We start from the raw sequence: 22,610 nt of genomic DNA, 5'->3' as shown, positions 1-22,610 counted from the left end.
AATTTTTATATTTCCATTTCGTACAATATTCTCGTCACGAGACATAATCATATACTTTGTCTTTTCGGGATGTACTTCCAACCCTATCTCTTTACTTGCTTCCAGTAAAATTCCCGTGTTTTCCCTAATCGTTTGTGGATTTTCTCCTAACATATTCACGTCATCCGCATAGACAAGCAGCTGATGTTACCCGTTCAATTCCAAACCCTCTCTGTTATCCTGGGCTTTCCTAATGGCATACTCCAGAGCAAAGTTAAAAAGTAAAGCTGATAGTGCATCTCCTTGCTTTAGCCCACAGTGAATTGGAAACGCATCTGACAGAAACTGACCTATACGAACTCTGCTATACGTTTCACTGAGACACATTTTAATTAATCGAACTAGTTATGGTATCACCTTTACTTTTTTAACTTTGCTCTTGAATATGCCATTAGGAGAGTCCAGCATAACAGAGAGGGTTTGGAATTGAACGGGTTACATCTCCTACTAGTCTATGCGGATGACGTGAATATGTTAGGAGAAAAGCCACAAACGATTAGGGAAAACACGGAAATTTTACTGGAAGCAAGTAAAGAGATAGGTTTGGAAGTACATCCCGAAAATACAAAGTATATGATTATGTCTCGTGACCAGAATATTTACGAAATGGTAATATAAAAATTGGAAATTTATCCTTTGAAGAGGTGGAAAATTTCAAATCTCTTTGAACAACAGTAATATAAATGATACTAGGAAGGAAATAAAACACAGAATAAATATGAAAATGCCTGTTATTATTTGAAGAGTCCACTGCAAGAATGATGGATGTCACTTTCTTGTCGAAAATGAACCAAGACTGTCCATGCATAGCTTAAGACATATAGAATGTACATACAGAGTTATATGGCATTAACACTGATAGTCATTGTCCAGTAATGATCGGAAAATCGCAGTTAAGCTTTGAGCGCTAAGCATTTCAAACTTTCAATTGCTTCTCCTGCAAAATGTATTCCAAATGGCATCCATCATTCTTGCAGTGGACTCTTCATTTAGTTGAGAAGTTTTTATCATCCAGTCCGCTCTCAAAAAATCTGAAAGTTAGAATTTATAAAAACTGTTATGTTACCGGTTGTTCTGTATGGTTGTGAAAGTTGGACTCTCACTTTGAGAGAGGAACACAGGTTAAGGGGTTTAAGAATAATGTGCTTAGGAAAATATTTGGTGCTAAGAGGGATGAAGTTACAGGAGAATTGAGAAGGTTTCACAACTCAGAACTGCACGCATTGTATTCTTCACCCGACATAATTTGGAACATTAAATCCAGACGTTTGAGATGGGGAGGGCATATAGCACATATGGACGAATACAGAAATACGTATAGTGTGTTAGTTGGGAGGCCGGAGGGAAAAAGACCTTCGGGGAGGCCGAGATGTAGATTTTTTAAGTAGGTTATTTTACGACGCTTTATCAACATCTTAGATTATGTAGCGTCTCAATAAGATGGTGATAATGCCGGTGAAATGAGTCCGGGGTCCAGCACCGGAAGTTACCCAGCATTTGCTCGTATTGGGTTCAGGGAAAACCCGGAAAAACCTCAACCAGGTAACTTGCCCCCACCGGGAATCGAACCCGGGCTACCTGGTTTCGCGATCAGACGCGATAACTGTTACTCCACAGGTGTTGACCCGATACATAGATGGGAGGATAATATTAAAATGGATTTGAGGGAGGTGGGATATGAGCTAAGACAGCCCAGCTTTTACAGAGGGGCGAGCAGAAGCAGGTGGGGGAAATCGGGATGCGACGTAGGCAAACGGACAGTACCTGTGCGAAAATATGATTCAATATTGAAAGCTCTTTCGTCACTGGAAAACGCGAACATATTTCTCGAACGTATTATACTCACAAACTCAGTACTGTTTACTATATGTGGCCTTGGTTCTGTGTGGAGGACAGTTAGAATTTCATTAGTAGAAGGGGTGGGAGTGGAGTACATTCAAAAACTCAGGTACAATAAAAACTGAAGTAAAAATAAAATTATGTCCCTGTAGGCCTACAAGACGGGTGTGTTCTGTGACTAGCAAAATTTCAATCTGTGACTCTGAAATCAGCTACAAGGGTCGGTCCGGTTATTTTTGCCACTATTGTACATACGATAGAGGAATGAAGATAAGGGAAATGCTGGATGAATATACAGGAACATCATTTTAGTTTTACTAACATTTTTAATATTAACTTGCCTATACCTCTGGATCAACGCCGTTTGATACCCCCTTCCACGACTGGAGTTCGATGATACTGGCGTAATATACAAACAAATCACTTTACTAGGTATAGCAAGGAAGAAAAGTAGTTCATCGATTTAAGTAAACTAGAAAATATTGCGCTTTTGAGTTTGATCATTTTCATTAGGTTTTTGTTTAATCAAAATACAGTACAGTATTAACATTGAGTGTTTTTACTCACGAACTGAGCTGTCCATGTGGACGTATTCATTATGCAGTGTATATTATACTTTCTACAGCACATTAGCGTACAATATAGAGAATGAAGTTAAATGGAAAAATAATCATAATATGGATATTTAAACAAATTTTTTAAAATAGTGGCCGTTCATTTCGATACAGGCTTCAGTTCTAATGTGCATATTATCGCACTATAGACTATTGTACCTAATCCCAATTACTAGTTTCGTTCTTCGTACTAGTAACTCATGTTGAAATAATTCCGTACCTACTCTATAAAAGGACACCTTAAGTACCTACTGTAAATTCAATCTTTACTTCTGCCTGATCCGAAAAGATAAAATCACTCAGACATACTATCTACTGTCCGTCCAAGTGGTTATGTCGTAGGGTCGTGGAAAAGAAGGAAATCACGTGACAGTTAATTACTTAACGATGGCCTTTTATTTAAGTTATTTTAAACAGTTGTATAATATTACGTAGACGTCCAATTCCTACAAAAATTAATGTTCTCAGAAAAGAGCTAAGACAGCCCAGCCACTAGCTGGCGAATAAAAGCTGGTGGGGGAAACGGGGATACGACGTAGGCAAACGGACGACAGTACCTGTGTGAAAATTATTGAATATTGAAAGCTCTTTCGTCACTGGAAAACGCGAACATATTTTTGGAACGTACTGTTTACTATGACCGTAAGGCTACTATGACTGTATATGCAGTCTTGGTTCTGTGTGGAGGACGGTTGAACTTCATTAGTAGAAGGGGTGGGAGTGAAGTACATTAAAAAACTCAGGTACAATAAAAATTGAAGTAAAAATAAAATGATGTCCCTGTACAAGACGGATTGAACAACACTTATTACTAACTGTACATTGATACGAGTGAGAAGGATTAGGAATCAAACTTACAGTTTTTTCGCTTTCTAAGGCAGACCTCTGTCTAGCGTACCACTATAAGGGTAGAGAATGCGGGCGATGTGATTAGCTTCCAGACATCGCAGGAAGACGCCAATTCATCAAACAATCCAAATGCGGGAAACCTACTAATAATACACGAAAGAAGTACTTAACTCGCTCTTAATTCTTTTACCGAACCGTTTTTAAAGTTCTGCAGACACTGCAAGTGACAAAGTATAACGTATAAAAATGCGGAGTTAACAAGCGCTTGGAAATTAACGAATTCTGTAACAGTTCTAACATAATTACGCTACCCTATTATGTTGGCATTTATTACCGACATATATTCATAATAAAAATTACAATAACAACTTTGTTGAACTAGTAATGAAAATTAAGTGAATATTTTTGGTAGTAATATATTTTGTCGCCTTTGCACGATAACCAACTTGGAAGTTGCTGGCAACATGTTGCTATGCTGCGAGTTTATTCATGTACTCTAAAAGTATTAAATTCATTCTTCAAGTGATCACTACTATTATTTTATCAACACTAATCACTAGAGGTTTTGATTTATCTATAAAAAAAATCAAAACTCGAGTGGGATTTAATTGACTGTTACACGATTAGAAGAAATAAATTACTCTAATACAACGAAATATTGACTTACTACTAAAATTCTATTTCACTAATGTTAGCTTCACCAAAACGTTTGAACGGAGCCGCCATTTTGAATTAAAAATCTATGCTGTAAACCAGCGTTTCTCAAACTTTTCTGAAGCGGGGACCACAGAACAGTTCCGCGGACCACCTTACTCTTGTTCCCTTTGAAAGCCAATTTATCAATTATGTAGCATATTTTAATACCAGGATACTTATATTTTAATGTAGAAATAATTAATTAAAATAATTTAATTCAATTAATTTTATATTAACATCAACTAATTAAGTTAATATTAATAGAAGAAAATTTCTTATATCGTCATCTGGAAAAACAGAAATAAAAAAAAAATTATGCAGAAACATGCCCGATTTTCAACAAGTAAAGATGCAATCTTAGCCTACATGTTCTATTATTGGTGTATGACGTACAGCACGTGACCATTTCAATGTGCAGACTGGGTGTCGGTAAAACTATTGAGAAAGTCATATATACATGAAAAGGTTCGATACTTTGATCCAGTTATGAATTCGGACGGTTTCTAGCTGGGTTACAGGCACGGCGCCAGATGTGCAGGGAAAAGATGGCGAGAAACACCACGCTCATAGTGCTTTAAATCCCTCTTTTGTTGCTGAGAGTAGAGTGGGAAGTCGATAGACGGGTAGGGTAAATAAATTTCATAAAATATTAGTACTGGGAGAAAAAGTGAAAGGCGATTGCCATGTGTCATTTACAAACTCTGAGATTTTCGGCTATAGTGTGATACGCAATTCATTTGAATTTTATTTTTTCGTCTGTCTTTTTTTGAAGGATCACAAGGGCAGACCTCGAGGACCACAGGTGGTCCGCGGACCATAGTTTGAGAAACGCTGCTGTAAACAAATGACGATTGCAAAGCATGTTTTATAGTACTGTAAAGAATTTGCAGTTTGAAATGTTGGCAAACAAAGAAACAAATACCAGGGACGTGATAAAAACAGAAGAAAGTATATATAGATTACAAGAAATAAAGTAGGCCTACTCTAATACAATAAAATGGGTATTAATTGACTTACTAAAATTATATTTCATCAATGTCAGCTTCACCAAAACGTTTGAAAGGAGCCGCCATTTTCAATTAACAATCTATGATGTAAACAAATGACGATCACGAAGCATGTTTTGCAGTTTTTAAATGTTGGCAAACAAAGAAACAAATACCAGAGACGTGATAAAAACAGAAGAAAGTTTATAAAGATTACAAAAAATAAAGTACTCTAATACAATAAAATAGTATTATTAACTGACTTACTAAAATTCTATTTCGCAAAGTTAGCTTCACCAAAACGTTTGAAAGGAGCCGCCATTTTCAATTAACAATCTATGATGTAAACAAATGACGATCACGAAGCATGTTTTGCAGTTTTAAATGTTGGCAAACAAAGAAACAAATACCAGGGACGTGATAAAAACAGAAGAAAGTATATAAAGATTACAAGAAATAAAGTAGGCCTACTCTAATACAATAAAATAGTATTATTAATTGACTTACTAAAATTCTATTTCACTAAGTTAGCTTCACCAAAACGTTTGAAAGGAGCCGCCATTTTCAATTAACAATCTATGATGTAAACAAATGACGATCACAAAGCATGTTTTGCAGTTTTAGATGTTGGCAAACAAAGAAACAAATACCAGGGACGTGATAAAAACAGAAGAAAGTATATAAAGATTACAAGAAATAAAGTAGGCCTACTCTAATACAATAAAATAGTATTATTAATTGACTTACTAAAATTCTATTTCACTAAGTTAGCTTCACCAAAACGTTTGAAAGGAGGCGCCATTTTCAATTAACAATCTATGATGTAAACAAATGACGATCACAAAGCATGTTTTGCCGTTTTAAATGTTGGCAAACAAAGAAACAAATACCAGGGACGTGATAAAAACAGAAGAAAGTTTATAAAGATTACAAGAAATAAAGTACTCTAATACAATAAAATAGTATTATTAACTGACTTACTAAAATTCTATTTCACTAAGTTAGTTTCACCAAAACGTTTGAAAGGAGCCGCCATTTTCAATTAACAATCTATGATGTAAACAAATGACTATCACGAAGCATGTTTTGCAGTTTTTAAATGTTGGCAAACAAAGAAACAAATACCAGGGACGTGATAAAAACAGAAGAAAGTATATAAAGATTACAAGAAATAAAGTAGGCCTACTCTAATACAATAAAATAGGTATTAATTGACTTACTAAAATTATATTTCATTAATGTCAGCTTCATCGAAACGTTTGAACGGAGCCGCCATTTTCAGTTGACTGTCTATCCGAGAAACAAATGACAATTTGTTCCAAAGCATGTTTTATAGTACCGTAAAGAATTTGCAGTTTGAAATGTTGACAAACAAAGAAACAAATACCAGAGACGTCATAAAAACAGAAGAAAGTATATAAAGATTAAAAGAAATAAAGTACTGTAATACAATAAAATAGGTTTTATTTACTTATTTATTTATTTATTTATTTATTTATTCATTTAATACTTTACACTTGAGCTACATTAGGCATTGCAGCCCGAAAGAGCAGAAGCTCGTGCTCGGGCGCAGTTCAGATCAGTTATACAAAATATATCACAAAATTAAGAGAGTTCATTGAGCACAATCACATTAATAAATGGTAAAATAATACAGCGTGTAATAATAGGGTCTACATACAAATAGAAAATACAAACGTACATAAATATTAGAGTATCAATTTTTAACTCAATTTGCTTAAACAATTAAATAATTAATCTGATTTGTTTCTTAAATTTATGTGAGTTAAGTGTGCTTAGCTCTAATTAATTCATTATATATTTTGGGTCCAAAACTTCTGCTGTGTTTTAATCCGGCAGTTGTGTGGCATTTCAGAGTATTTAGAAAGAAACTGTAATTTTGTCTGGTATGGTATTCATGAGGATCAAATGTAAATTTATTGTGGTTTTTATGGAAGTAAATCAGCAATGTTTGTTTATAAATTTGTTTTAGATTTGATACACCAAATTCCTAAAAAATTAATTTTGTTGGCTAATCAAAATGTTTAAATAGACAAATTTTGATAATTCTTTTTTGGAGCAAATTTAAAGGAAGGAGAGTCGATTTTGCCATTCCTCCCCAACCTAAAATACCATACTGAATTGTTGATTGAAACAGAGCTAAGTACACAGTACGCAGAACATAAACAGGTAAATAAGAGCGTAGAATGGAAAATTTGTGGATTGTTTTACGCAATCTGTTACACAGGAAGGAGATATGCTTGTCCCATTTTAAATGTTGGTCAATAATAATGCCTAAATATTTAACTTGTGAGGATATACTCAAAGCGTTACATGAGCAAGTAGGTAGGTTACAATCATGTATTGTTATACTTCTGTTATTATTCATTTTTAGTTGCTCAAGGCCATGTGATGTTAATGAAAATGGTATTAATTGATTTACTAAAATTCTGTTTCACTAATGTTAGCTTCACCAAAACGTTTGAACGGAGCCGCCATTTTCAGTTGACTATCTTTGCGGGAAACAAATGACGACCGCAAACCATTTGCAGTTTGAAATGCTACCAAACGAAGGAACAAATGGAAATGATAAAATGACAAGGAAAATGATAAAATTGTAGCGATAAACAGCCATGATTGATTAAAACATATCCTTTCGTATCGTTTTAATACTACGATTTATAGCAAGCTGAGTGGACGCCGAATCTCTCCTGGAAATAATACCAAATAAAAAATCCCGCGTTCACCTCGTCTTAAACCCGGTCTGTTCTAGACCGTAATCTGTCGCTAATTCGACATCTTCTGTCCAAGTTCATTAAGTAAAAACTGATTCCCTGTTTTAAATGCGATACGTCAAATTCCTGAGAACCATGGCTGTAATTACAGACGTGACCTCTTATTATTTATGGAATGGGAGTGGAAAGGACGGTGAATGTGAAAACAATTGAGCAAAGCAGCTGTACAGAAACCACGTGAGGGCGAAGAAGCAGGTGGAACAATTTTTACTCGTTTTTTCAAGATGTCGGAACGGACGTACAGGTGTAATCATATTTTTCTTTGTGAACACATTTCTCGTTTTTTAGCCAACAGTTTTAATACAAGAGCACAGAGCCTATATGCTCATACACTTGCTTGAGAAAATTATGCTACTTACAACTAATTATTTATTAGCGAATAAGCAAAAACTAGTTTTCAAAAGAAGTTATAAATAAAGAAATATAAATATGCGCGCATGCAGGTATTTTACAGCATGTGGGACCCAATTAAGAAATGAACTCGACATCTAAAAATAGCTATAATAGACTCACACAAATCTGTGCTCAAAATAGATTGATTCTTAGTTATAGTTGCTTTTTTATTACAGCAAAAATATACTTCTATTATTTAACCCTTGAGAACTAGGATGTTTGTAATGCCTACTATTACTAGGATGGGTGAATTTTCACCCGTACTGTTTTACTTTTAATTTTTTTGTGTACACGAACTTCAAAACTTCTATAAACATTTGTAGGCATGTTAGAAAAAGTTTTATACTCTACAAATATTTTTCAACAGTAATCTCACTAGACATTTTGATTTTATCGATAAATCTGCGAGTGAAACACGAGCAGATTTATCTAGAGAAAATCAAAACTCGAGTGGGATTTAATTGACTACTACACGATTAGAAGAAAGTATATAAAGATTAGAAGTAACGAACTACTCCAATACAATAAAATATTGACTTACGAAAATACAACTGTCTTCAAATGTATTATTGTACAAATGTATTATTGTACAAATATTACGCTAGATGCATGCTAGATGGCAGTAGTGAGCAATGGCTTCTCGTCGAGAAGTTCTCGATCTATTATACACGATGGCAATGTTACTAGTCAAGAAGGCTTTGTTGATTCAGTTTCATTTTTATTAAAATGCAACATTCCACTTCAATTATCCGAATCCCAGTAGTCAACGTCACTTGACAGATGATTTTCAATAAATCTTAATATTAAACAATCTCTGATACGTGACTATCCATAATATCATATAGCAGAAGCTATAACATAACCTAATATACACAAGTGTTAGAAAAGTTTTAATTAACGACGATGACATAAAAAATAAACATGAATAATTTTAAAAGGAATAATTATTGAATGTATAATTTTCAAATTCGAATGTGGTTGGTGGTTCAATTGATGTTATATTGGACGTGTGCGTAACAGAAGTGGAACTCGTTGATTTAGGCCTACATGGTGTATTCAACTTATTCAGGATTTCCTAATGGTGCTCTTCATTTATTTGTAAATCGGATTTCAGAAGATGCATAGGTATGATCAGTGATTTTTATTAATTCTTGTTCTTGAATGCCAATGCGAGTCATATTTGAAACTGCTGTGCATCGACTGGAGTGGTTTGTAATTATATATATATATATTTTTTTTTTTGACGTCCAGACCAGCGCAGTTTCAAATGTTGGCAAACAAAGAAATAAATGCTAGAGACGCGATAAAAATAACAGATGCTAGGGTAGCGATAAAATTAAACAAATGCTAGGGACGCGATAAAATTAAACAAATGCTAGGGACGCGATAAAATTAAACAAATGCTAGGGACGCGATAAAATTAAACAAATGCTAGGGACGCGATAAAATTGTGCGATAAGCAGCCATGATTGGTTGAAATACGTCCTTTCGTACCGTTTTATTGGTCAAAAGTAGTATGACGTAGTAAGAGTGTAATAGTCGTGGTAAAATAATGAAATTTTACTATCTAAATTTATTTTTATTATAGACATAAATTATTACACTTTTCACGATGTTAAGTTGCTCATTAAATGTTAAAAATTGTTTGAATTTGGTTTTATGTAATTACAGTTGCTCTTCTTTAAAAACAATAATCAGTACCTACCTATGAAAAAAATTTAAATCTTACACAATAATGGTGCTAAGTGCCGTACACAATTTCACTTGCAATTTTTGCACAGTAGCTCCATGTTCATTGTAATACATACGAAGGAATGACACTTTACACAATAAACAGCATATTTACTGCCCAGGTTTGAAGTGCACGAAGAACTTTATGTTCAACCAATTAAGATGCTAAGTGCCGTCATCATCTTTCACATGATCGTCTACAAATTCTACAAATTGTGGCTGTTCCTCCTCTCACACGTTTACATTCTCTAAATTAAACTCTTCTTCCAACGTCTTACAAATTCGGAAATCAGTCAGTACTTGGTTATTACAATGAGCCATTTCCACTCACTAAGTTTACAAATATTAGGAAAAATTAGTAATAAAAAATACACTATTACTAGGATGGGTGAAAATTCACCCATCAACACCAAACACAGCCAACACTGCAGCACGAAACATCCCTTTCTTCACGGATACTGACTCCAGCACTGAACTTCTTGAAAATACCTGAAAGCACAATTCTGTGTGGAATGCTGCTATCTAGTGGCAACCGTCACAAAATACCAATGGGTGAATTTTCACCCATCCTAGTGTTTAAGTGTTAAAGAAAATCCTCAAAATATACTCCTTATGCCTCGATAATATCCTGCAAGAGAAACTTTTTCGTGCTGTATTGTCAACAGATTCACAGGAACTAGTGTGCACAGTTTCCATGACACTCATCACATGGTTGAAGAAAACCTCAATAATACAGTCTGATCCGTTTGGGTATGGATAATATTATTTTATTATTATAAAGATATTATGATAGTAGGAAAAATTTCTTGCTGGTTATATTATGATTAAAGGATGGGAGTTTCCATTATATGATAATCAACAATGCATAATCTGAAAGGACAAATTAAAATCGTAGATGATTAAAATGGCTACTACAAGTCAACAGCGGGCACAATGTGTTCTTTGGTATGCTAAATTTGAGAATGTTAAAAGAGTTCGAAAGGAATTTTGACGTGAGCCTGGTGTGCGTAATATAACTAAATATGATTCCATAATGTTGTGGTATCGAACATTTGTAGAAACAGGTTCTGTGTTAAAAAAACATGCAGGAGGTCGCAGGCGAAACCCAGTACGAGAAACATCTCTTGGCTTGGTCTCCAAACTCCCCAGATCTAACCCCTCCTGACTTCTTCGTATAGGGTTTTGTTAAAGATATTGTCTATTCACAGAAACCCAGGAACATTGATAAGTAAAAGTTACTGAAGCTTTTCAACAAATCACCCCTCTTATGTTACAATGGACATGGGCTGAATTGCATCACCGTTATGAGTTGTGCAGGGTGCGCAATGGAGGTCATGTTGAGCTCTGAGGAATCTTCCATCTTTCAGTGTTGTATGCACAAAGTTTCAACAAATGAAGTTCAATAGTAAATGTTTTATTTTATCCATACCCAAACGGATCACCCTGTATTACTGAATTAAGGCACCAACAACTAATCAGTGTTAAGATATGGACAGGCATAGTTGGCGATAATATGAATCTGTTGTGCTGATAAGGACATGGACAGGCGAATCCTATATTAACGTTTAAGAGAAACTCTTAACGAGATGGTGTAACTCGTCTCATGTTGTTTATGCGAGACTGTGCTTAGTCTCATTTATTCGCAATGTCAGCAAACTTTTGAATAAACTATTCCCGCATACGCGGATGGAGAGGTCGTGGAAGATCAACTGTCTGGCCTACACGGTCTCCGGACTTGAATCAACTTGTTTTAACTTGTGCCATCTTAAATCCATCCTTTATTCAACATCAATAAGAGGATAATAAATTGAACAAGACAGGACACATGAATTTCTTTGACGGCTTAGGTGTCTATGATAAGGCTCTGCAAGACTTCTATCGAGGAGCAAAGAATACATTCTGAGCATTTCCTTTAAGGTAAGCATTATGTTGCTCAATCATAAAATAACAGTTAACTCGGAATTAATGCGATTTAAACAGTAATTTTATATCCATATTTTTTCATTACATTTTGGTCTGGAATTCGTCCCTGATATCGACCCCAAATACTATAAAATACATACATACATACATACATACATAACAGTATATTACTAACTTAATTACAAATGGCTTTTAAGGAATCTGCAGGTTCATTGCCGCCCTCACATAAGCCCGCCATCGGTCCCTATCCTGTGCAAGATTAATCCAGTCTCTATCATCATATCCCATCTTCCTCAAATCTATTTTAATATTATCATCCCATCTACGCCTCGACCTCCCCAAAGGTCTCTTTCCCTCCGGCCTCCCAACTAACATTCTATACGCATTTCTGGATTCGTCCATACGTGCTACATGCCCTGCCCATCTCAAACGTCTGGATTTAATGTTCCTAATTATGTTAGTTGAAAAACACAATGCGAGCAGTTCTGTGTTGTGTAACTTTCTGCATTATCCTGTAACTCCATCCCTCTTAGTCCCAAATATTTTCCTAAGCATCTTATTCTCAAACACCCTTAGCCTCTGTTCCTCTCTAAAAGTGGGAGTCCAAGTTTCACAGCCATACAAAACAACCGGTAATATAACTGTTTTATAAATTCTAACTCGCAGTTTTTTGAAAGCAAAGTAGATGAAAAAAATTCTCACCCGAATAATAGCAGGCATTTCCCATATTTATTCTGCGTTTAATTTCCTCTCGAGTGCAATTTATATTTGTTGCTGCAAGGTACTTACATTTTTTCATCTTTTCAAAAGATAAATGTTCAATTTTTATATTTCTATTTTGTACTATGTTCTGGTCACGAGACATAATCATATACTTCGTTTTTTTTTTTCGGGATTTACTTCCAAACGTATCTCCTTACTTGCTTCAAAATAATAATAATAATAATAATAATAATAATAATAATAATAATAATAATAATAATAATCCATCTTGGCTACATATAAAAAAATAACTCTAGGACTGAAGCTGGAACGGATTCAAATATAACTAAACCTGAAGAGATATATGAAATCAGGAAATGAAGTTATTTTATGTTATAATTAATTTTACTAAAATGCAGCATACTTTTTTTCTACTTACGCTGTTTCCCTTCACTCACCACCGAAAACATGAACTACGAGAGAGAGTCAAAAAGTAACCTTAATAATTGTTTCATTAATTGAATATATACAATAACGGTCTTACTAATAAACCGTGTATAGTTTTTATACGAGACTTATGCAGAGTTGAGACAGAAAATATTACTGATAAACCATGCATAAGCGATGGATGTATAAACAGTCTGTAACTATACAATGGGAATTGCTTTGCAGTTGTTATATACACGAAACCCCTTGTTTAAGCGTTGTATATAGAGAAAAAATGGCCGCCCCTCTAACAGCTGTTCGTATCGACTGTCATTTTATGACTGCCTTGCAACCACAGACGAACAAACCAAAGAGCACAGAATAATTAGAATAATATTGCTGTAGCTTGCACTCCTTGACCAAAATATAGTGTGGTAATCGATCAGAGCCAGTGGTACTATCGATACTTAACAGGGCACACTAGAGCGCTCTACCGGATGTAATAGAGAACCTAAGATATTCTATTACCTTTCATAATGAAGTAATGACGAAACTATGACGCAGCTGTGTAACAGTTATACTGTTGTATAAGACAGTTTAACGTCTGTATATAGAGTTTTTATTAGTAAGACAGTTAAACTACAAACACTTCATCACTTTTAACATAGTATAACAGGAGCACTTGCATTGAACTTACTGAGGACCATGTTGAAAAGTGATGAAGTGTTTGTAGTCTTATTGTACATATTCAATTAATAAAACAAGAGGGAAAAATACAAGCTGACGAGAGATCTTCAAGATGCCATCGTCACCACCATAATAAAATTTTCTGTAGCGATATTTCGTCAGCATCTTTATGGCGTACATTAAATTTAAATTATATTTGGTCCTATTTTTTTATGTCGTAATCACTTTTGTCTGAAACCTGTTTATATAATTTTTCATTTTAAATTTTTATTGTGAGCTATTCTGTGTCGCAGGGCAAACCCAAAATATTGGGTCAGACCAATAAATTAAATTAAGGTTACTTTTTGACTCGCCCTCGTAATTTGAGGCACATTTTTATATCTTTCCTCGACTTCTGTATCCACACCATAATGTTTAACGCTGTGTTTAAAAATAACTTTCTTCAATACATGCAAGAAGAGTTCTATTATGCAAATCTAGTCTTTCAGGTAAAGCTTCCTGTAAAGCAGATTTGAATAATTTCAAGGGAAAAATTGTTCCGGGGCCCGGTATCGATCCCGGGACCTCTGGTTGAACGTACCAGCGCTCTGCCAACTGAGCTACCCGGGAACTCCACCCGACACCGTCTCAACTTTTCCCTTTATATCCACACAACTCGCGTGGGCTGACGAAACGCCAGAGACCCACATCGAGTTCACACAAACTCTCTGTGACTTGGAATTGTGGTTTTCTGTTAATGTACACAGTGACGTATATGTTATGCAAATCTAGTCTGAAAGTTCCCGGGTAGCTCAGTTGGCAGAGCGCTGGTACGTTCAACCAGAGGTCCCGGGATCGATACCCGGCCCCGGAACAATTTTTCCCTTGAAATTATTCAAGAGTTCTATTGTTTGAATATGATGGGACACACATTTTGAATGTTTATAAAAAACTATTGTTTCTGTATGAATAAATAACTTCCAAAAGCACAATTATTTCTTTTCACGTTCACATTTGTCAGCATGGAATCCTGTCACCTTCTCATTTCCTTTTCCTAATACCAGTGGCGGCTGATTGACTGAGACAAGTGAGGCCGGGCCTCAGTCACTTGGCTTAACTGAAATCAAATTTTGTGTTTTTATATAATGTATTAGTTATTTGAATGAAGCATCGCTGTAGAAGCATTTTAAAACTTTGTGATGTATATAGACCTGTTTTGCAGTAAAATTTACTCCTGAGGCCAGAATCGCTCGTGTCGGGTTTGGCTTGTGATGTATATAGACCTGTTTTGCAGTAAAATTTGGTCCTGTGGCCAGAATCGTTCGTGCCGGGTCTGTCTTCTGAATTTCCTGTATTTTCGCGGGGTTTGAGCTTGCGCTTAAAACGTTGTGGCCGAGGCACAATTCGTCTGGCCTGGTCAGGTTTCACTCCTCCCATCCATGGGCCGGCCTCAAGGGTAGAGTGGGGTGGGAATAGCAATGGTGACTTGTCTTCTAAATAGGTCATAAACAGGGAAAGGATTTATATGTAAATACATATTTACTTATAAAGCTAATATAATTTATATTTTGCATTATCTTTATGTTTCACAATGTGTAGGGTTGAAAAATCCTACTTTTATTTTCCATATTTTTCCATATTTTAGAGTTTAGTACATATTTTCGTTAATTTCCATATATTTTCCATATTTCATATAAAACAGTCCATATTATATTAGGTTTAACAATAAAACAAAACAAAATTCCATTAACTTTTAAAAATACATTTCAACAATAGAGATTTAAACACATGTTCAGTAATCCCTTTAACATCAGAGTTATTTGAAAATTAGCAGTCCTATCAACAATGGGAAAGTAAGTTACAAAACTGTATTAATTTAATTTAAAATTTTTAACAGACTTCAGTTGTGCAGCTCAACAGTTAAATGCCAGTCAGAGTACACATAGGTTCAGTTTTGTAAATCATACTATAAAGACGGTAAATATGCCAAAAGTACGTCATTCAGTCAATTTAAAATCAAAACTAACAAGTTACATTTCAGAATTTAAAGAAGATGGTTTATCAACTGACAATAAAATATTATTTTGTAATTTGTGTCAGTGTGCAGTATCATCTACACAAAAGTTCCTGGTGCAACAACACATTACAACTAGTAAACATCAGGCCAACAAACAACTAAATTCCAAGCAGAGACAATTGTTTTTAACACAACCAACAACATCGAATGTAAGATCTGAGTTTAACATCGACCTGTGCCGTTCTCTCATCTCTGCTGATATTCCTCTCTACAAACTAAAGAATAAGGTCTTCAGGGAATTCCTTGAAAAATATACTCAACATACAATCCCGGATGAGTCAACACTTAGGAAGACGTATGCTCCATCCATCTACGATGAGACAATACAGAAGATAAGAGATGAAATTAAAGATAGTTCAATTTGGGTTTCCATTGATGAGACTCCCGACAAAGAAGGTAGACTTGTTGGTAATGTAGTTATCGGTTTGTTAAGTGAACAATATTCTGAACGAATTCTTTTACATTGTGATGTTCTAGAAAAGTGCAATAACAAAACTATAGTTAAACTGTTCAACGAAGCTATGGGTATCCTGTGGCCAAAGGGTATTATGTACGATAATGTGTTATTCTTTATTAGCGATGCTGCCCCTTATATGGTCAAAGCTGGACAAGCATTATCTGTTGTATATCCTAAATTGACTCATTTTACTTGTGTGGCGCATGCATTTCATCGTGTGGCAGAAGTGGTCAGAGACAATTTCCCTAAAGTAGATTTGTTGATTTCATCAGTGAAAAAAGTATTTCTCAAAGCTCCCAGTAGAGTTAACGTGTTGAAAGAAATGTACCCTGAAATTCCATTGCCACCAAAGCCAATTTTAACTAGATGGGGTACATGGCTAGAAGCAGTTGAATATTATGCCGAACATATAGACTCTATTAACAATGTTCTCCTTGCATTGGACTCTGAAGATGCAGTCTCAATTGATACTGCGAAAACAGTTACCTGTGACATAAGTGTGAAGAATGACTTAGCTCACATTCAGCATACATTTTCATGCATCATAAAAACGCTCAAAAGTCTCCAAAATAGGCACCTTTCACTATCTGAAAGTTTTGAAATTATAAATAGTACTGTGGAACAACTGAATCGTGGTAGAGGTAAAGTTGCAGATGCAGTAAGAGCTAAGGTGGACACTGTACTTTCAAAAAACCCTGGATATGAAGAACTACAAAAGGTTGTTGCTGTGATGAGTGGTGAATCAACAGTGAAGATTAACTTGGACTTATCCCCAGCAGACATTGTGAAATTGAATTATGTACCAGTTACTTCTTGTGACGTCGAACGCTCTTTTAGTCAGTATAAATCTATCCTCAGAGACAATAGAAGAAGATTCACTTTTCAGCACTTGAAAGAAATGTTTGTAACCTATTGTTATGGTAACAGACAATAAAAATTGTGTTTTGTTGAAACTACATTGGAAGATAAGGTACGTCCATTATATTTTTTGTTTAGTTTGATTAAAATGTACCAATATTTAACGTACATAGTCATTTTTTTATAATTTTAAGTCCATATTTAATTCCATATTTTGGTAAAAATCCATATTTAATTCCATATTTTGGTAAAAATAACTACATATATATTTACATATTTCATATATTTTTAGTCCATATAAATCCGTTCCCTGGTCATAAATAACAAACATTCCAGCTCTTTGGCAGGCAGAGACCCACACTATTCCCTCCCCTTATGTGTCAGTTTATGACTTAAGCGAGGGTGTTGTACTAGCCTATTGTACTTCGTAGTACAGTAGTGAGTCTGGGCCAATGTTGTTATGTATTTCGGGAAAATATAAACAGAAACAAATGCGAGAAATAATGCTGGTGTAGTTAATTCATTGTTAAAGTGTCCTTTTTTCAAGAAGAAAAATTATTGAAAGAAAGGAAGTTTTAAATAAAGAGAGTCTACCGAGATACCTACGACATCGCTGACAATTTTTCTGACAGAAAATCTTAAAACGCGAGTTTCTATTGCATCCTGGTATGGGCAACATAAATGGTTAAGTGGTAATGTGGTGCAAAATAAACTTCTCTGTTGGCCTTGTTGCTGTCAAGGGAAAAAAATAAAAAGAACAGAAAGGAGGGGATTTTCAACACATAATGTGGGTTGCTTCATCACACTGAAACAATCACTGAAACTCAGAGCATAACAGCTTATTTGGTGAGTGACATTATTTTTCATCAATAGTAGGCTAATAATAATAGACTAATAATAATAATAATAATAATAATAATAATAATAATAATAATAATACAGTAATCATATTAATAACATAACAGTAATAATTAATATCATAAATAAACATTTCCTATCGGAGGCACTTAAACTAGTTGCATCTGGCCTCACCGAGGATTTCGATCACCGGCCGCTACTGCCTAATACCCTGATTTTCTCCACTCTAGTTTCTGCGCTGAAAGAACTGAAGCAACAAACCTTTTAGCACTTAAAACTTCTTTACTTGCATAAAATACAGCCTTTTATTTTTATCCTTTTAAGGTTCTTTTTTTTTTTTCCTCCGAACTTAACACATTAAACAGACGCTCGACGGGGCTCCCGTGAACATGATTAGGGGGCGGATTCATCATCATCATCATCATCCTTCACGAATTAGGCCTCTGTAGACCTGTTTCGGCCCCATCTAGCAGTCTTCTTAAAGGTCTTCCTGGTCGACGATGTCCTCTAGGTTTATACTGCATCATAATTTTTTGGGATTCTTGAATTTTCCATTCTTCTTACATGATCTAGCCAATTGAATTTGTATCTGCTGATTTTTTCTTCTACTGACTCTGCTTCTAATTGTTCTAAAATTTCTTCATTCCTTTTTCGGTCTAAAAGAGTAGGCCTATATCCTGCTGTCCTCCTGAAAAATTTCATTTCCGTTCCTTTGATTCTGTTCATGTCTTTTTTTCTTTAATGTCCAAATCTCGCTTCCGTATAAAAGGGAGGGTAATGCTAGTGTATTATATATTTTTATTCTTGTAGATTTTTGTACTAATTTAGCTTTTAATGTACTGTTTATTATTCCTAGAATTTGTGTAAATTTGGTAATTTTCTTGTTCACATCTTTTTCATTTTGATAAGATATTATGTGTGTTCACTATTTTGTATTCCAAAATCGAAGATAATTTGAAATCGTAGGTTTTTAGCCTAATATGAAATGTCACGATTCCAATGTTTCACGAAAAAACCGTATATAAATTCAAAACAACATATAATAATAACAATAATAATAATAACAATAATAACAATAACTAATAATAATAACAATAATGAAACCTAGTCTTTTTATTTCCAATTTTCCCTGGAAAGCCAGTTTACCCAGTTCTTTACTCTTCAAAATTACTTGAACAGAGTTCATTGTTTACGTCTGTTAAAAATTAATACATAAAACAATTTACAAAAGCGTGTGTTCAGTAATATACTGTATTTTGATTCACAACACACTGATACACTATAGCCTATACCAGTACTGTAATCCCATTCGCATAGATTGATTACTATAAATACATGCCAGTAAATATTATTCTTAAATAATATACACTACCATACAAATATTTAAATTCATACCACCATCACATTCAGCCAGCACGTCTTTGAAAGCCAAACTATGTTATATGCCGACACTGAAGTATAGTAATTCACAAACTACACTCTCGTAGCAGCAGTGTACAACAATTCACGTAAAGTAAACGTTCCGACAGTGAGATGCTGACACCTGCAGGCTAAAATACAGACTTATTAAATTTTCTCCTCGAGATATAGCACGCAAACGATAGGCATCGATGCACCTGACATCTGTAGGATAGATTCACTGTTCACTTAATGCTTTGTGCTCTTTACGAGTGTTAAGCGGCCAGCGAAAGACAATTTTCTCCTGCGTGAAATTTCTGTAACCTTCTTGAAAAGAGCACGGCTTGTACGTGAACGGATGTTGCGAAGTTTACATAAGAAGTTTATGCAAGATGCGGCAAGTTTAAAATACTCGAGTCCACACCTGTGGAGTAACGGTCAGCGCGTCTGGCTGCGAAACCAGGTGACCCGGGTTCGAATCCCGGTCGGGGCAAGTTACCTGTTTGAGGTTTTTTCCGGAGCTTTCCCTCAACCCAATACGAGCAAATGCTGGGTAACTTGCGGTGCTCGACCCCGGATTCATTTCACCGGCATTATCACCTTCATTTCACTCAGACGCTAAATAACCTGAGATGTTGATACAGCGTCGTAAAATAACCCAATTAAAAATACTCGATCCTGATATTATACAGACGTGGACAAATTATTAACAAAATTGGCTATTTTTATGATAATTCTGTTTACAAAATTTGACTTTTCAATTTAAACTACAGTTGACAATTTTGCATATTTCCATCATTACAGTAGACAGAAATATGTAAAAATGTCAACTGTAGTTAAAATTGAAGAGTCAAGTTTTGTAAAAATATATAATAAAAATCTTCAATTTAGCTAATAATTTATAAATTAGCAAAAATGTCAACTTCATTGAAGAACCAAATTTTGTAAAAATATAAAACAAAAACCTTCAGTTTTGCTAATAATTTGGAAATATCCAAAATGTCAACTGTAGTCCAAATTGAAGAATCGAATTTTGTAAAAATATACAATAAAAACCTTCAGTTTTGCTAATAATTTGTAAATATGCAAAAATATCAAATGTAGTCCAAATTGAAGAGTTAAATTTTGAAAAATATACAATACAAATCTTGAATTTGGCTAATTATTTGGAAATACAGAAAAATATCAACTGTAGTCTAAATTGAAGAATCATATTTTGTAAAAATATATAATAAAAATCTTCAATTTTGCTAATAATTTGTCCACGTCTGTACATCCCCACTACGCCAATACGGTACTAAATAATAAAACTAGTCGTGCATTAATGGAAACAAGGTGTTCACGTGCTCTTGTGCTCTTATTGACGCACCGCCACTGACTGTAACTATGTAAAAAAGGCGTTGGGAATAAATTTCTGAGTTCCCTCAACTGTTTTAGTATGTTTTGGTTTAAATTCTTCTTGTGACATTTCCATGTGAAAGCTCTTTATAAATGCAAAGTTTAAGTTTAACTAGGGATGTCATTTCCTACAATGGCAACACAACATTGCTTCATAACCGAGGGTCAACTGGTCACTACGCGCTAGGGTGAATACCTGCTCTCTAGTAGGTGAATGGCGAAAGGACATTTTTATAGTAGACTTTATTATATTATTTACATTCGAAACCGTTGCAACTTCGTCTCGTTTTTGTTAACATACATTATTTTTATTATTATCCATATTATGATGGACAATTTTTAGGACGCTCATTAAATTTTGTTTAAGCAAAGAGAACCCTTACACCAGTAAAAAATAAAATAAAAGGGTGTTATCACTCGGCCGTATTCAGTACGTTCACTTCATCTGTCAACACAAACAGCTCTGAGAAGAGAAGCGTCCAGCAAGGATTGGGTTTCTAAAAAGTTGTCCTACTTTTATAGGCCAAGGTAAGTTCGTACACAGTTGCATATCGCAAGGAGTCGGTCTATTCAGCTCAGGCGAGTCTGCAAAGCGTGTGGCGACAGAGGTTGCATAATGTACCACCAGAACGCGCAGTATTATTCAAAGGTTGTCACTTGGTAACAAATGCACTATTGCAGCATGTAAGAAGTTACCGTAGAAGAAGGTAAAGTCGATCAAAATTTTGCAATTTTTTTTATGATATTGAGGTTATGCAATGGAGCGAAGTTCCTCAGAAAATAGCATTTTGTCGTCATATCCTTCACTTATGAAATCATGTTACAAGAATTGAATTACAATCTACAGGGACATCATTTTATTTTTACTTCAACGTAATAAGTTCACGTTTTCCAGTTACTTTTATTGTACCTGAGTTCTTGAATGTACTTTACTCCCACCCCTTCTACTAATGAAGTTCAGTCCTGCACACAGACTAAGACCGCATATAGTCATAGTAGCCTTACGGTTATAGTGAACAGTACGTTCCAGAAATATGTTCACGTTTTCCAGTTACGAAAGAGCTTTCAATATTGAATCATTTTCGCACATGTAAGTTACTGTCGTCCATTTGCCTACGTCGCATCCCGGTTTCCCCACCAGCTTATATTCGCCCCTTTGTAAACACTAGTGGCTGGTCTGTCTTAGCTCTTTTCTGAGAAGATTAATTTCTGTTAGGAATTGGACGTCTACGTAATATTATAAAACTGTTTAAAATAACTTAAATAAAAGGGCCTCGCTAAGTAATTAACTGTCACGTGATTTCCCTTCTTTCTACGACCCTGCGACATAACCACTTGGACGGACAGTAGATAGCATGTCTGAGTAATTTTATCGTTTCGGATCGGGCAGAAGTGAAGATTGAATTTACAGTACTTAAGGTATCCTTTTATAGAGTAGGTACAGAATTATTTCAACATGAGTTACTAGTACGAAGGACGAAACTGGTAATTGGAATTAGGTACAATAGCCTATAGTGCGATAATATGCACAATAGAACTGAAGCCTGTATCGAAATGAACGGCCATCATTTTCAAAAATGTGTTTAAATGTCCATATCATATTTTTCAACTTAACTTCATTCTCTATACACAGTATAATAAATACGTCCGCATGGATAGCTCAGTTCGTGAGTAAAAACACTCATTGTTAATAGTGTATTGTATTTTGATTAAACAAAAACCTAATGAAAATTATCAAACTCAAAAGCGTGATATTTCCTAGTTTACGTAAATGGATGAACTACTTTTCTTCCCTCCTATACCTAGTAAAGTGATTTGTTTATATATTACGCCAGTATCATTGAACTCCAGTCGTGGAAGGGGGTAGCAAACGGTGTTTTTTGTTCTCAACCATTGATCCAAAGG

The 22,610-nt window shown here is 34.8% G+C and overlaps 1 protein-coding gene across 1 annotated transcript in view; it reads right to left on the bottom strand.

Annotated features, from left to right (window-relative positions):
* Nucleotides 1-22,610, bottom strand: part of LOC138703781 (uncharacterized) — a 391,629-nt gene that overhangs the window by 241,677 nt on the left and 127,342 nt on the right. The gene's annotated exons all lie outside the window — the stretch shown is intronic.

Source organism: Periplaneta americana, chromosome 7 (assembly GCF_040183065.1).
Source record: "Periplaneta americana isolate PAMFEO1 chromosome 7, P.americana_PAMFEO1_priV1, whole genome shotgun sequence".
NCBI lineage: Eukaryota > Metazoa > Arthropoda > Insecta > Blattodea > Blattidae > Periplaneta > Periplaneta americana.
The sequence above is the reverse complement of the archived record's forward strand: the minus strand, read 5'-3'. Positions and strand labels throughout refer to the sequence as shown.